Genomic DNA, 17,869 nt, shown 5'->3' with positions numbered 1-17,869 from the left:
CTTTTTTGTTAAATTTGTGTAATTTGTCGCAACTGCCAAAATAATGTTTTAATCAATAATATTTTGTATTTAAATCATTTAATGATACTGGCAAAAGACGGCAATTGCCTTTGCTATGAAAATAGATATGAATGGGGGAAAACCCAACATCCTGCAAACAAAACCTTTAGAACCAATTGTTTGATTGAATGATTTTTTGCATTGACAAAGACATTTCATCACGCGGAATTACCTTCGTTTTTAAGGTAAAATGCCTCCAAAGCTTCACTTTTAAACCTTGGTATAAATTGTTATGTATTATTTTCTGTGTAGGACATATAACTTGATTATGTCTCTAGAAATTCCATACTTATTCACATACAAAATAGATAAAAACGTCCCGTGTTGGCGCTCGACAAAGTGTGGCCTACGACTTTATTACATAAGACGAGGTAAAGATTTGCGCCCTTGTCACAGAATACAAGCATATACAGAACAATTAAAACCTTAAGCGCGAAGATAGTTTAAATGATAGTGTTTCTTTATATGTAAGCTTACAATACATCAATTTTATCTCACGAACATAATATTTGGCATCGTAAATGCATAATGCTTAACATTGCTATAGGAATTTACTATATTTGTTACAGGTTATTTGGAAATCAGAAATATATAGGACGATAGTGATGTGAAGTTACACAATACAGCGAACCTTTTGTTATTCCCTACAGAATGTAGGTTACATTGAGTATATGCACTGTAGGCAGTTGTAAGAATGCCAACATGAAAGCCAATTCTGCAAATTGAAAAAATATAATAGAACATTATGTTTTTTGCTTTCAATAACTTCCCAAGAGATTTTTTGTGAAATTAATTTCGCCGCAAGTCTTTTATTCGTCATGCCTTTATATAATTAGCCAAATGAATTTGATTATCTTGATATATTTTACATATTTATCTTAAGGCTTTATGACAACTTGAGATGTTCTGAACATAGTAAATCTGGCAAATTAAATGTACATTTCACCTGCGGCTATTTCTCTATATTAATGATTTTCAGAGATTAATTTGCTACAAAGGGTCATTCGCCTGCTTGAAATAAGTATATATACCGATATATATATATATATACAATGCAAGCACTATCTCCATATTGATATGACTACCCCACGGGCAAATAATATTACCTGTTTACTTGTAGAATAATGAAGTTGTTTTTTAATTGTCCCGCTGTATGCGAATGATATTTACAGAAAAAAATGAAATCTATTATATTTTGTCTGAGGCAGATATACCGGAACCTCGCTTTTTGTGTAATTTGAGTACACATTATAGTATTTGACTTTGATATGGCAACAGTGAAGGACGTTTTATAAGCAACTTCTTTGTTGCTTACAGCAGTTGTAATTTGAAATTTGTTTGACTTAAATGACGTATTTGTTATAAATCAAATACAACGTGTAAGTTTTTTATTGAAATATTTTTTGTCGATCAATTTCAATAAACGTCACCATTTTAGATATAAAGTGAAATGACATTTTTACCGGCTATTTTCACCACGAAGGAAATTGTGGCTCCTTGGATAACATGTGGGCGATATCGCTGCTGCATAACCTCCGTTCGAATAGTGACACGTTGCAGATTTTACATGTGCACTTAGATTATTGCCAAGTTCAATTTTGACATATCATTTGTCATCTTTTAATTAGATGAAGTATTGCATTAACAGAAAAAATACTATAATTTAACTAGAATTTTTTTATTTATCTTCATAACATATAAATATCGAAGAAGTATAATTATCAAAAATACGAAAGTTTTCAAAGATCAAAGAAAACTGATATTGCTTCCACGATGATACTCGCCAGTCTAGGTCACGTCCGAGTTCAGTCTGAGCCAGTCTAGGTCACGTCCGAGTTCAGTCTGAGCCAGTCTAGGTCACGTCCGAGTTCAGTCTGAGCCAGTCTAGGTCACGTCCGAGTTCAGTCTGAGCCAGTCTAGGTCACGTCCGAGTTCAGTCTGAGCCAGTCTAGGTCACGTCCGAGTTCAACCGAAGTCTGAGCCAGTGAGGTGGCGTATAACGGAGAAGACAACCATTGTTCGGGAAGCTGATCTATAGCCTAACCAATGTATATCATAATAAAAATACAGCCTTGTCACAGTTTAATTTATCTATTTATGCACGGGTCAAATTGCAAATTAATAACTGAACATAAACAACCACATGTGCAATGCATTAACATTGATCTGAAATATAAGTTACACACAGGATTTTACTTACAAGGATAAACAAGCGATCTGATCTAAAACAAAATTCAGGACACTAAGCAACCATCCCAATTCAAACCTGTTACTATCGAGCGAGTTTTAGTAAGGTTTTACTTTATATGCTCATGTTACCTGTTGGTCATTCATAAGCAACAATATACTTCACTTTAAATTTACAGTAACTCTTTATGAAACTTGAATCTCTTGAATACTGTACTAAACATCCTTCGAACTTCATTTTTGCGATTTTTTAATCGTTATAGCAGTATTCAATAGATGATCGTAATTAAAGTAATACTTTTCCATTGCCTTAAGCGGTTCTATGCATTATTATATCCAATTTTTTAAAGTGATTTAATTAAATAATATAAATACATAACATCACGTTATTAAACCCAGTCAACATTCCTCTCGTGATACATGTAGCCACAGGCTGTTGTACTCTAGATGGAAATAAACATTTACAGATCCTTTGATAATTATAGCGGGGCAAGAGGCCAATACTAACCGAATATATGTGTGGATTGGATACAGATATACGGTTTTCGTTAAAGATCTTTATCCACGGGGTGGAAATTATTATCTTTTTTTAATCATTGTATAGCATCTGTAATAGGCGATGGTGTTGTTGATATCGATTGATATGGCAACAAACGTACATATAAAGGAATGGCTGATTGAAAGAGAAAGAAACATTCAAAATCAAGAATATCTGAAAATGTTATAGTTTCCTAGATTAGTCAAAAGCATCCGATTGAAACGATTACCATATAAGGATACCATAGTGTACTATAAATACACATTGTTTTTATTTCGTTAAAGAAAACAGCTAGTTGCAGTCTCATTAAGTGAGGGTATGAAACAAATATAATCTAGATCTGATTACCAACACATATAGACATTTACATTTAATTATGTATTTATATTTAACCTTATCTGGCGCTTTCTATAAACGGACACATTTATGTATTTAATAATGAAACCGCCCTGCCAAGTTCAATGACCCCATTTGAGAAAAAATGAATGCACTTATACCGTGCAACAGTTGTCTGCCGGAGGAGCATTGGTTACCGCGTTACAATTAATTACTGATCAAGGATGTAGTAATTACTTATCAAGGCTACAGATATATTCAGGAATACGATCCCTCATTGTATGGTATTTATCACGATACGAACTCATACCCGTAGAATCCGTTCATTGACTCCAGATCACACGCACAGTTTGTGTGAAACAGGTTTGGAGAAAAGTTAAGATTAACATGTCACGATGGCCTGTGTAAAAACATGTGCAATTAATTAATACTAAGATTCGATCATCTTATGTTATCATAACTCGATTTCACTCTCAGGATGTATTATTTACTGTTTCTTGTTTCAAAACTGACAAATTATCCCAAGAGTAAACCATTTGTTATAAGTTCAGTTTTTATTTGTCCGAGTGGGAAATCTACCATTTGGTTCAGACAATTCATAAAACAAGAAATTCTGTAAGTGTTTATTAATATCTAGCCACTATTGGTTTTATAGACTCTTGAATTTTAAATTATACATATATTGTTAGTGTTTAACTCTTGTAAAACACTGTTATCAATCATATAGTCAATTCACATCGCTGTTTCTATATTAATGACAATAATATGGCAATATTAAGAAATAACGTATACATATCCCGACATATTTTCACAGTTTTCACCTTGTATAAGGACCTATTTAATGCCTTTTTTGAATTGTCAAAAAGCATGTTTGTCGCTATATTGTGAAATGAACTTGATTTGCTTTGCTTTTTCGCACGACACATAATGACGAACATTCTCCTACCTAATGCCTTCTGATACAGTAATTCAGGATACCGTTCATTTGAATTACTTGAACCAGAATAACTCCTTCCTTGCTGATTCTGCTTTGCATCGCTAATTAGGAAAAGTGAACGCAATTATACGACGTTGCTACGTAATATTTCGTTGCAAAACAGCGCAGACAACTCTAGATTGTGCAAAGACAAAATGCCAATCTGTTCTTGAATCGAGATTAACAAATAACACACTTTGAAACGAAAAAATATAGCATCACTATAAAGGACAATGATGATGTATAATTAAACAATAGAGATAGAAGATACATGGAGTTGAAAGAAACTTGGTGGAATCAGTAATAGAAATAACTAGCGCATTGTATATTGCTGACAATGGATTCTCTTTGGAGCAGATACAGTCACGCGTACCTATTTATAATGCTTTATTTTTCTGATCTTAATCCGGCGTTATTTTCATTCCGTGTTCCCTGATCAGTGATCGTGTATCGTAAGAACTAAAGGAAGGGCCAGGAAATAATAAATAATTAACACGGATTAATGATGGGCTAAAATTCCTCAATGAGATCAAACGTAATTTCACACACCAGTCGTGTGATATTATGGCCGATGGTAGACGCACTGTCTCTCGTGTCCTGTGCGTTCATGTTTGAATGATTAGCTTAACCTGTCACGTACGTTATCTTATTTTACATACTTAATTTCTTTCATTCTCGTCATTTTAATCCTTGCATTAAACTGTTATTGGCCATCAACAAAATGTTTCTACAAAATTCAGAAACAATAAAATAAGCACGATCATAATGACACGAAGGTCAATGGTTTGGTTTGGTTTGTTTAGTTCAATGGAAGTATAGAATAGGTTTGTATGGACAACTGGGAAAAGAATTCAGACGGGGTAGCCAAAGCAGGACCTTTATGAAACTTACAATACCCTGACCAAAGACTAAAATGTACTTTACCAATGTGATTCACGAGACTTGCATACATAAATCATGGTATGGATTACAAAGCTCCCTCAATTTTTAATCCTTTTCAAGTCAAATAGTCGTGCAAATGGTGTGTATTCGTAGTTCTGGTATAAGATATACGTTTTAGTGATGGCTTTGATGTATTAAACAAAATTGTGCAAAGTCTTGGATATTTTAGATGTACTTAAGCACGTATGGACAATAAAATCTCCCCATCTGCTGCTCATGGCTTTGAATCAGTTTATCTGTAGGTCATCTCATTTGTATACCCTATAACATTTTTAACAATTACAAAAACCACGTTTACTGAGTCATTTCATCTATATATTGATATTATATGTGTTAAATAATTTATATTGGTAGCTTTTATCACTCAATCAATTAAAGCAAAACACAGATAGTAAGTTAAACCTTTGGAACACATCAATATTTCATAAATCATAAGCAATTCAGTGATTTACTTTAGAATTGGTCGTTTGGAAGTCTTTATTCTTTGACAATTTCCCCTTATGAAATATTCTTTCCATGCATGCAAATGGAAGAAAATCACACGTGGGTTTTGAAGGCGTAATTTCCACAATAAGCTAGTGAATACTTATCAATATATTTGTCAAAAATGCACATCCAACCAACGTTGTCCTTATATATTTGTTCTTACCCATGCTCCTTTAAAGTGAACAGTCGGGCAAGGATGGCTAAAGTCGGTAAAATTGTGTGAATGTATCCAGTATAATTTCTTATGAAATAGAAAAATAAAATCTCTCGCCAAAATCTGTCTGCGCACGAAGAAATTAATTTAAAGTATAGGAATTCTAAAACGTCCTCCCGGCTGACTATGTCCGTGGTTACATTTACACGCAGCCTCGCTTTCAATGCTTTCAACTTTCCTTTACTTTAATGGTCAGAACTGGGAAACGTAAGCAGAACTAGGCCGTCGTATTAATATGTGAGAACTTTTGGAAGGCCAACGAACGCATGTTCACTTTAAGAGCTGCTATAAGAAGATTTTAAATTAATCATTTTCAAATCACCCTCTGTGTACGATTTAACAATGATATCGCGTTTAATTTAATCAGTTTTTCCACTCCATAAAATATCATAGTATGCTGTTGATTTTCTTTATATAAGAAACATGGGGTGTTGGAAGTGCTTTAAAGAGGTGGTTAAATTGAGAAATAAGTCTTGTTTTGTAGATGATGGTGGGCTATTCAAATCGCTTTTCATCCGTGGTCCGTCCTTCCGTCCGTTAACAATCCTTGTTACCGCTATTTCTCAAAAGGGACTGAAGGGATCTTTCTCAATTATCATATGTAGGTTCCCCTGGGGCCCTAGTTTGTTGTGCATATTGCATTTTGGTACCAATCGGTCAACAAAATGGCCGCCAGGCAGCAATCTTGAATTTTGACAATTAAAGTTTGTTACCGCTATTTCTCGGAAAGTGCTGAAGGGATTCTTCTCAAATTTCACATGTAGGTTCCCCTAGGGCCCTAGTTGTGCATATTGCATTTTGGGACTGATCGATTTACAAGATGGCCGACATGCAGCCATCTTGGATTTTGACAATTTAATTTTGTTACCGCTATTTCTCAAAAAGTACTGAAGGAATCTGTCTCAAATTTCATGTGCATGGTCCCCTAGGTCCCTGGTTATGCATAATGCATTTTGGTACCAATCGGTGAACAAGATAGCCGACCGGACGCCATCTTGGATTTTGATAGTTGAAGCTTAATTTAAAATTGTTACCATTTTTTCTCAGAAAGTACTGAAACGATCTGTCTAAAATTTTATATGTAAGTTCCCCTAGGACCTTAGTTTTGCATATTGCATATTCAGATCGGTCAAAAAGATTGCCGACAGGTAGCCATCTTATTTTTTGATAATTGAAGTTTTTTCCTGTATTATATCTCAGAAAGTACGCAAAGGATCATTCTCAAATTTCATATTTAGTAATATGTAGTAAAAGTTTGAAAAGCAGAGAAAAGATCCCTCTTCCCTTTGTCAGACATAGATCATTCTTGGTTTGGCGCCAAGGTACCTCTGGTTATTATCCCCCGCCCAACAAAGTTGGCGGGGGATATACAAATGGGTTCCGTCCGTCCGTCCGTACGAATGGTTTCCGGAGCATAACTCTAAAACCAGTAGAGATATTTCCACGAAACTTCATACACACATTGGTCTTATGGTCTAGTAGTGCCTTTTGCTATTTTTAGGTTTTCATTTTTTGCATTTTTTCGGTAACCATGAAAACATTGCTGAAAATATCATATTTTTGTACCAGGTTCGTTTCCGGAGCATAACTCTAAAACCAGAAGAGATATTTCCACGAAACTTCATAGACACATTGGTCATATGGTCTAGTAGTGCCTTTTGCTATTTTTAGGTTTTCACTTAATGTACTTTTTTCTGTAACCATGGAAACATTGCTGAAAATGGCAGATTTTTGTGTAAGAATCGTTTCCGGAGCACAACTCTAAAACCAGCTGAGATATTTCGATGAAACTTCATAGACACATTGTTCTTATGGTCTAGTAGTGCCTTTTGCTATTTTTAGGTTTTCACTTTTTGTGCTTTTTCTGTAACCATAGAAACATTGCTGAAAATATCATATTTTTGTAGCAGTTTCATTTCCGGAGCATAACTCTAAAACCAGCAGAGATATTTCAACGAAACTTCATAGACACGTTCTTTTTATGGTCTAGTAGTACCTTTTGCTATTTTTAGGTTTTCATTTTTTGCACTTTTTCCGTTACCATGGAAACATTGCTGAAAATATCATGGTAAATAGTAAATGTTACTTTGCAAAACTCCACCCATCTTTGTGTATATAGTCTAATATAAATGTCAAGGCTGTATACCTGATTCAACAATTGCAGCCCCGCTCTGCTTGAATTATACTCCATCTTTCTTTAGCTCAACTTCCTTTTTCCTGATTTTTTTTCATACACATAAGTCTCCACAATCAAACTTACTTCAGCTTTGATATCTCCATTGGCGGGGGATCTGAATGACTATGTCCTTGTTTTTCATACACATAAGTCTCCACAATCAAACTTACTCCAGCTTTGATATCTCCATTGGCGGGGGATCTGAATGACTATGTCCTTGTTTTTCATACACATAAGTCTCCACAATCAAACTTACTCCAGCTTTGATATCTCCATTGGCGGGGGATCTGAATGACTATGTCCTTGTTTTTCATACACATAAGTCTCCACAATCAAACTTACTCCAGCTTTGATATCTCCATTGGCGGGGGATCTGAATGACTATGTCCTTGTTTTTCATACACATAAGTCTCCACAATCAAACTTACTTCAGCTTTGATATCTCCATTGGCGGGGGATCTGAATGACTATGTCCTTGTTTTTCATACACATAAGTCTCCACAATCAAACTTACTCCAGCTTTGATATCTCCATTGGCGGGGGATCTGAATGACTATGTCCTTGTTTTTCATACACATAAGTCTCCACAATCAAACTTACTCCAGCTTTGATATCTCCATTGGCGGGGGATCTGAATGACTATGTCCTTGTTTTTCATACACATAAGTCTCCACAATCAAACTTACTCCAGCTTTGATATCTCCATTGGCGGGGGATCTGAATGACTATGTCCTTGTTTTTCATACACATAAGTCTCCACAATCAAACTTACTCCAGCTTTGATATCTCCATTGGCGGGGGATCTGAATGACTATGTCCTTGTTTTTCATACACATAAGTCTCCACAATCAAACTTACTCCAGCTTTGATATCTCCATTGGCGGGGGATCTGAATGACTATGTCCTTGTTTTTCATACACATAAGTCTCCACAATCAAACTTACTCCAGCTTTGAACTCTCCATTGGCGGGGGATCTGAATGACTATGTCCTTGTTTTTCATACACATAAGTCTCCACAATCAAACTTACTCCAGCTTTGATATCTCCATTGGCGGGGGATCTGAATGACTATGTCCTTGTTTTTCATACACATAAGTCTCAACAATCAAACTTACTCCAGCTTTGATATCTCCATTGGCGGGGGATCTGAATGACTATGTCCTTGTTTTTCATACACATAAGTCTCCACAATCAAACTTACTCCAGCTTTGATATCTCCATTGGCGGGGGATCTGAATGACTATGTCCTTGTTTTTCATACACATAAGTCTCCACAATCAAACTTACTCCAGCTTTGATATCTCCATTGGCGGGGGATCTGAATGACTATGTCCTTGTTTTTCATACACATAAGTCTCCACAATCAAACTTACTCCAGCTTTGATATCTCCATTGGCGGGGGATCTGAATGACTATGTCCTTGTTTTTCATACACATAAGTCTCCACAATCAAACTTACTCCAGCTTTGATATCTCCATTGGCGGGGGATCTGAATGACTATGTCCTTGTTTTTCATACACATAAGTCTCCACAATCAAACTTACTCCAGCTTTGATATCTCCATTGGCGGGGGATCTGAATGACTATGTCCTTGTTTTTCATACACATAAGTCTCCACAATCAAACTTACTCCAGCTTTGATATCTCCATTGGCGGGGGATCTGAATGACTATGTCCTTGTTTTTCATACACATAAGTCTCCACAATCAAACTTACTCCAGCTTTGATATCTCCATTGGCGGGGGATCTGAATGACTATGTCCTTGTTTTTCATACACATAAGTCTCCACAATCAAACTTACTCCAGCTTTGATATCTCCATTGGCGGGGGATCTGAATGACTATGTCCTTGTTTTTCATACACATAAGTCTCCACAATCAAACTTACTTCAGCTTTGATATCTCCATTGGCGGGGGATCTGAATGACTATGTCCTTGTTTTTCATACACATAAGTCTCCACAATCAAACTTACTTCAGCTTTGATATCTCCATTGGCGGGGGATCTGAATGACTATGTCCTTGTTTTTCATACACATAAGTCTCCACAATCAAACTTACTCCAGCTTTGATATCTCCATTGGCGGGGGATCTGAATGACTATGTCCTTGTTTTTCATACACATAAGTCTCCACAATCAAACTTACTCCAGCTTTGATATCTCCATTGGCGGGGGATCTGAATGACTATGTCCTTGTTTTTCATACACATAAGTCTCCACAATCAAACTTACTCCAGCTTTGATATCTCCATTGGCGGGGGATCTGAATGACTATGTCCTTGTTTTTCATACACATAAGTCTCCACAATCAAACTTACTCCAGCTTTGATATCTCCATTGGCGGGGGATCTGAATGACTATGTCCTTGTTTTTCATACACATAAGTCTCCACAATCAAACTTACTCCAGCTTTGATATCTCCATTGGCGGGGGATCTGAATGACTATGTCCTTGTTTTTCATACACATAAGTCTCCACAATCAAACTTACTCCAGCTTTGATATCTCCATTGGCGGGGGATCTGAATGACTATGTCCTTGTTTTTCATACACATAAGTCTCCACAATCAAACTTACTCCAGCTTTGATATCTCCATTGGCGGGGGATCTGAATGACTATGTCCTTGTTTTTCATACACATAAGTCTCCACAATCAAACTTACTCCAGCTTTGATATCTCCATTGGCGGGGGATCTGAATGACTATGTCCTTGTTTTTCATACACATAAGTCTCCACAATCAAACTTACTCCAGCTTTGATATCTCCATCGGCGGGGGATCTGAATGACTATGTCCTTGTTTTTCATACACATAAGTCTCCACAATCAAACTTACTCCAGCTTTGATATCTCCATTGGCGGGGGATCTGAATGACTATGTCCTTGTTTTTCATACACATAAGTCTCCACAATCAAACTTACTCCAGCTTTGATATCTCCATTGGCGGGGGATCTGAATGACTATGTCCTTGTTTTTCATACACATAAGTCTCCACAATCAAACTTACTTCAGCTTTGATATCTCCATCGGCGGGGGATCTGAATGACTATGTCCTTGTTTTTCATACACATAAGTCTCCACAATCAAACTTACTCCAGCTTTGATATCTCCATCGGCGGGGGATCTGAATGACTATGTCCTTGTTTTTCATACACATAAGTCTCCACAATCAAACTTACTCCAGCTTTGATATCTCCATTGGCGGGGGATCTGAATGACTATGTCCTTCTTACAGTTAGCTTTTCAATTGGAGAAAGATTTCTTCTGTTCCATGAGTTTATTAGAGTCTTTAGTTTCACAAGCTTCCTATCAAAGTTTAACTGAACATTCTTTGCAAGTCAACATCATATCCAATGCCTACAAGATTAAATTTTGTTATACCCCATGACAGATTATGTTCTGTGGTGTATTTATCTTTGCTGTATTTTTTGCTGCCAATCCAAACTACCTGGGTCTTCGTTAAATTCATTTTGAGACCTGAAATTTTGACATAAAAGTTGTTGTAAATTTGAGGTTAGAGATTTTTCAGAACCACCAAGAATCACAGATGTGTCGTCCGCAGCTCTGCAGGAAGGGCGTTAGAATTGTACCTGCTGCCCCTATTACATGTTCGTAAAAGGCGACTAAATTTAGGGTCTTGTCTTTACTCTTCTTCCTAACTGACTTTATCTTTCATAATGCCCTTGACACTACCTCACTTTTGGCTTTGAGTTGAGCGTTCGCCCCAGTAAGGAAGGCAGAGACACACCAAAGTCTATAAAAGTTGTAGTTTCTGCTCCTACTTAGCGCTCGGCATACCCGGGAGTGGGACGACTGGTTCGCCGGTTGTCAGTATAATGTGACCGGGTGGGATGTGTTGCCTGGTGTCTTCGGCGGCATGCGTCAGTGATATAGCACTATAAAAAGGGCAACCGTTCCCTTTTACAAGAAGACACAACACGAACATACCACAGTCTCCCAAAACACGCACCTCTCACTTCACACACACTACACACTGCATAAATTGGAGGCCGTCCTGACATGATCCTGCCTATTAATAGGACGTTAAAATAATCAAACAAATAGAAGTGTCGTCCGTAAACTGAGAAAGAATAACTTTTTTTCGTTAATAACAATACCTTTTATGTCTGAATCGTTTCTTTATACGATGATATTTCCGCACAGAGAATAAAAAATATACGATGAGACTGAGTCCCCTTGTCGGCAACCGCGCTCAAATTGCGAATAAATTGGATAAGTTTCCACCTATATTAACAGCAGAGTGAATGTTGTTTTGGAAAAGTTTGAACCAATTAATGATAGAATGTCCAAAAAATTGTAAGGTTTTTTTGATGAAATTCCATTAATTAGAGTCAAATGCTTTTTCAAAATCAATTAATAATAAGAGTCCAGGTAAATTATTTTCTTCAGTGTATTAAATCATGTATCAAGCGCTAATTTTCACCAATATCTCTACCTGGGATAAATCCAGTTTGATTGTTACTTATTAATTTAGTTATGACAGTCTTTATTCTCTCTGCTATTGTACCAGATGCTAATTTGTCAACAGTGTTAAGGAGTATAATAGGTCTCCAGTTTTTAAGTTTATTACGGGGTTTGTCACCTTTTGGAATACATGAACATTTTCCTTGCTTTTGAGTAATAGATAGTTCTGAAATTGAAAAACCATGGTTAATTGACCTTCCAATAAAATGACCAAGTTGTTTCCAAAAGACTTTTTAAAATTCCGCCGAAAATCCATCTGAACCGGGAATTTTATTATCTTTCATTTTCATTAGTATTTTCGCCATTTCTGTAATGGTGATAGGTCCTTCCAAAGAAAAAGATCTAACGGGAGATAACTTTTGGATTTCATATTAATCTAGCAAATCATCTAAGTCAACATCTTGAGTATTGATATTTATTTTGTATAAATTTTCATAAAAATGTTCAGTTTCATCAAAGATCTCTTTCTGATCAGAAATCACTGTGCCATCTTGGCCCTGCAGATAGGGTGTAAGAATTGTACCTGCTTCCCCTATTGCATGATCGTAAGAGGCGACTAAATTTAGGATCTTATCTTTTCTCCTCTTCCTTACTGACTTTATCTTTCCTAATGCCTCACTTCTGGCCTTGATTTGAGCGTTCGCCCCTGTGAGGATGGTTCTGGGTTTTGTCCACTGGCCGAGACACACCAAAGTCTATAAAAGTGGTAGTTTCTGCTCCTGCTTAGCGCTCAGCATACAGGGAGTGGGACGACTGGTTCGCCCGTTGTCAGTATAGTGTGACCGGGTGGGATGTGTTGCTTGGTGTCTCCGGCGGCATTCTTCAGTGATATAGCACTATAAAGAGGGCAACAGTTCCACTATACAAGAAGACACAACATGAATATACCGCAGTCTCCCAAAACACGCAACACACCACATACACGGGAGGCCGTCCTTACATGACCATAGCTGTTAACAGGACGATATAATGAATCAAACAAAAAAACAAAGCCATCATCTACGCACCTCGCACAACATACACGCAACACACCGCACACATGGGAGGCTGTCCTTACATGACCATAAGTGTTAATAGGACGTTGATTAATCAAACAAACAAAGAAACAAAATTTCTTTCCGAGGAATGATTTTGCTGGTAAAATTTCTTGATTCTAATTCACAGAAACACCTAGTTGGTTTTCTCCTTCACTGATCCATTTTGCTCGAGAGAGAATCATGTTGTCATTTAAATTGTGCTTTCTTAATTGTTCTAATTCATGTTTTTTTATATACAGCATATTAATATCATAATTTAAAGATGTACTTTCTTCTTGTTTCTGAATATCTCCTATCAGTTTTTTTCTAAAAATTATTGCATATTTTCTTTTTATGACAAGAGTAAGAAATAGTTTTACTTCTTATTTTTAGTAATAGAGTTTCTAAAATCAACTGATTACCGATTACAAAGATTAAGTTTTCTAGAGGAATATTTTCAATATTGTATACTGGTAATGCATACTGTGCTTTTATTTTTACAATTAAAGATCTTATGGTGTCCAAGTAATCAGAACCTTTAAGTAATGAATTGTTCATTTTCCACAGCCCTCTATCTTTTTGAAATTTGGTAAAACTTAAATTGATAAGATTTGTTACAAAAAGTGAAAAGTGGCAATACTTAAAAAACGAGATTTCGACAGAATTTTTAATGCAAATGTATTGGGAGGCGATTTTTGTTCATCAATGATTTGCTTAACACAAATATATATGAAATTTTATTAAATGAGTCGAAGAAGGTTTTATTTTTAGAGCTTTTGCGAGCATCTTTAAGGTACTTTTTATCATATAACTACAAAGAATCTCGCAGCAGAATTTCCAGACAATGAAAAATGCACTGGTGACACATGCAAAATATTACACTAAGAAATCACTCGATATCGGTCAGATATATTGGTAGTACTAATAAAAAGACTTCACCTACCGAATTTTATTTTGTGGTCTTTTTTATACGATTAATCATTAAACTTGATTAGTAGATTCTGAAGTATTAAACTCTGTAGAGAGTGATTTTAATATTTTACCTATTATACAGAATGATTGATTTGAGTCTTACAGACAATTAAACAGTACAATATGTTTTGAGGTATTTGAAGTAGAAAGAAAAATCTGGTATGTTTATTTCTAATACGGCGTACACACCAAAATGGTCATCAGAAATAAACTGACTTCAACACTCAAAGAAAGATAACTCTGACAAACTTAGGCGTATTGTTTAAAAATATTTTTAATGATCGCCAGAAGTCAATTTTACATTTGTATGTAGTTGGATTAGATGAAGTAAAAATAAAAAGGTTTATAAACATTACCTTGAATAGTTTTGTTGACTTTTAATTCGTTCCCCATATTTAGCTGATGGAAAGTCATTATCAGTATACTTACTGTTTACCGTGTTAACCTAAACGATATATCATTATGGTATACCTGGGGTTGATAGTGGGAATCGGGCAGTTTGTGTAAATAATATCAAACTGCGCGGCTTTATACGTTTTAGACTGTTTTGGGCAAAATACTGTCATAATGAAGCCTACATGTTATGATATCAGCGATATCTAGCATTTAAAACAATATCTTTTCACCAGTTGCAGTTATACATTTAGTTCCTATCAAAAGTTCACATAACAACGCTGTATCTGGCATGAATGTGTTTGGTGATTTCGTATGTGTGGGTGTGTGGTATATCCATGTTTCTCCTTGCCGTATCCAGGATCCGAAATCAAAGAAATACAAAACATTTCACAAATAAGCATTGTTTTTTGTTATCACTGATAATAGAGAAGCCCAGGATACTGATAAGGTTTGACAGTAAGCAGCAAATAAATCAAATAAGAACGTTATAAATTGCACTTGAAAGTTATCATTAGATAGACGAAAATAAAGTTCTAAGACAATATGTGTCCCAAAAGAACAGCGTCGTCCAGAGTCTTAACAACGAATCCGTTGAATAGTAGCCCTCACCCCAAGAACAATCTCGTGATGGCCCCTAAGCCACATACACATACCATAATTTTACGGTAAATAATACAGATACCAAATCGTTATTTAATAATAATTCGAGGAAACCACCTAGGTTAAATACAACCTGGATAACTGACGGATTCGTGCAATGGCTCCACCATCAATTTTTATTGACCCTTGGGAGTCGTAACCTGATGCAGTCGGCCGTAAACAGACAAATGGTCTTCGCAGTGTCAACATGATACGGATACTGCCTTACAGTTTATATCAGTGTAAATGTCATGTATATCCGTGGTGACACTTTAAATGGATATTGAGTGTTCAGATGTAGGAAACAATTCAAAATGGTGCATTTCCAAAGGGTTGCAAGCTTCTTGTACTAAACCATTCCTAGCCTTTGTAAAGAGAACAAATAATTAGCGGTCAGTCATTTTCATGGGAAAAAGGTTTTAACCATTTTGCAAGGGACATTGATATGGTTGCGAATATTTGATCTATGAATTCTGCCAGTACGGAAAATGTCCAATGTGCTGAATAAAAAGTATTGTTCTTGAATCCGATACATCCATAACATTTGACAAATTCTGAACATTAGTTCAGTCAGTGAAAAAGAGATAATCTACTTGAAAGTTTTACATGTACGTTTGTATCCATCGTTATCGGGTTTCCTTTAATGCATTACACTGTACTTACCTGACACGACGACTCATATTTAGATATTTAATTTATATTTTTGTATTGGACTTTATTGCTAATCGTTAACAGTTCCATTCCAATAAATCAATCACTGCCCGTTCCCCGTATCACGTGATCGTATTATCACCTAGCTGGATGTCAGCTAAGGCAATATCTTCGCATAATAATTAATATTTGATAGCTATCAGTGAACAATTATTAATCCCATGTGAATTATCCATATTGAACTCGACTTTAGGATTTGTTGACATAGAAACGCAAGTATGTACTGAAGACTAAAACATTGCTGTAACAGGACAAACAGTTCCGGAAGCATAACCAGACAAATAGGATTTTACTTTCTCCCATACTTCTCTGGAATATCCCATGGTTGCTAAGGAAAAGATGACTCTTTCTCCCATACTTCACAGGGATACCCCGTGGTTGCTAGGGAAAAAATTAATAGAAACTTACATGGGTCTGTGAAGTGGACAGGGATATCTCAACCAGAGTGAAAGATTTTGGCCGTCAACCGAGAGTTGAGATATCCCTGTCTACTTCACAGACCCATGTAAGTTTTTTTTCTCCTATATTTAGTAGAAAAAATGATGAAATTTCACTTGGTTTCCAGCTCTTTCATCGTGCCATTATCGAAGGAACGTCGTTATGCGTCAACATTGATGACGTAATCTACAATGCGCGCCGCAGTTACGCCGCATGAATTGATGACGTCTAGTTATTGTCTAGTGATTGTCTTCAGGTTCAAAAGGCTAGCGCGCGCAAACAGAGAAATCTCCCACGGCTAAAACCAGTGACAAATCAGTGAATGGTGGGCGAATAATAGAATCTTACATGGGTCTTTCAAGTGGACAGGGATATCTCAACCCGAGTGAAAGATTTTAGGGTTGAAATCTTTCACGAGGGTTGAGATATCCATGCCCACTTGACAGATTCATGTTTGATTCTTTTTCTCCCATACTTAATAGGAAAAAACCAAAATTATCGTTGCTTTCCAGGCTTTTCATCGCGCCATTATCGCAGGAACATCGTTATGCGTCAAAATTGATGACGTGATCAACCATGCACGACGCGGCGACGCCGCATGTATTGATGACGTCACGTTATTGTAAAACTTTTATATATTTGAGGATTTGAAATAACACCTGTTATCTCACACTGTTGTACACGTGATTTTATAGCACCTTTCAGATATTACAATATTGATTTTTTTTGTATAAAGTTATTTAAAACAACTTCAATGACAGCTCTGCATTGAGTTTGTTGAATCGTCAGCATTCCACGATTATCCCGGTTATTTGTTTCATCTCTAAATCTCTTTTTCAAAACACTAAATATTAGCCTTTGTATGAGGAGACCATAACGTGAAACACTAAATTTTAACCTTTGTATGAGGAGATCATAACGCATATTGGCGGTATTGTCTTTAAATATTAACATCCTTAATCTCCATGCCATTCGAATAAACAACTAAACCTGATAGAGAAAAACTTTCAGTGTAATGTGACTGTTGGGAGTGTCTTGTTTGCCTTTTCAACAGCATGCTTTAGTGTCTATTCCGCCAACACGTTTATAATGCTAAAAGGGATCGTAAACTTTGGTCTATGATTGACTTTTTTCTAGTTGGAAGCACACATAATTCTACTTAAATGACCTTTAGGTGGACTCAATGTAAGCTTCACGTGTGATTTAACTCGAGGTATGATAATACGCAATCGTTCAAAGTCAACCTGTATCTGACGTAGCTTTGTTTGGTAGATTAAATGGGTTACCTGTTGATAC

Source organism: Argopecten irradians, chromosome 2 (genome assembly GCF_041381155.1).
Source record: "Argopecten irradians isolate NY chromosome 2, Ai_NY, whole genome shotgun sequence".
NCBI classification, from domain to species: Eukaryota; Metazoa; Mollusca; class Bivalvia; order Pectinida; family Pectinidae; genus Argopecten; species Argopecten irradians.
This window is presented reverse-complemented; position numbering follows the sequence as displayed.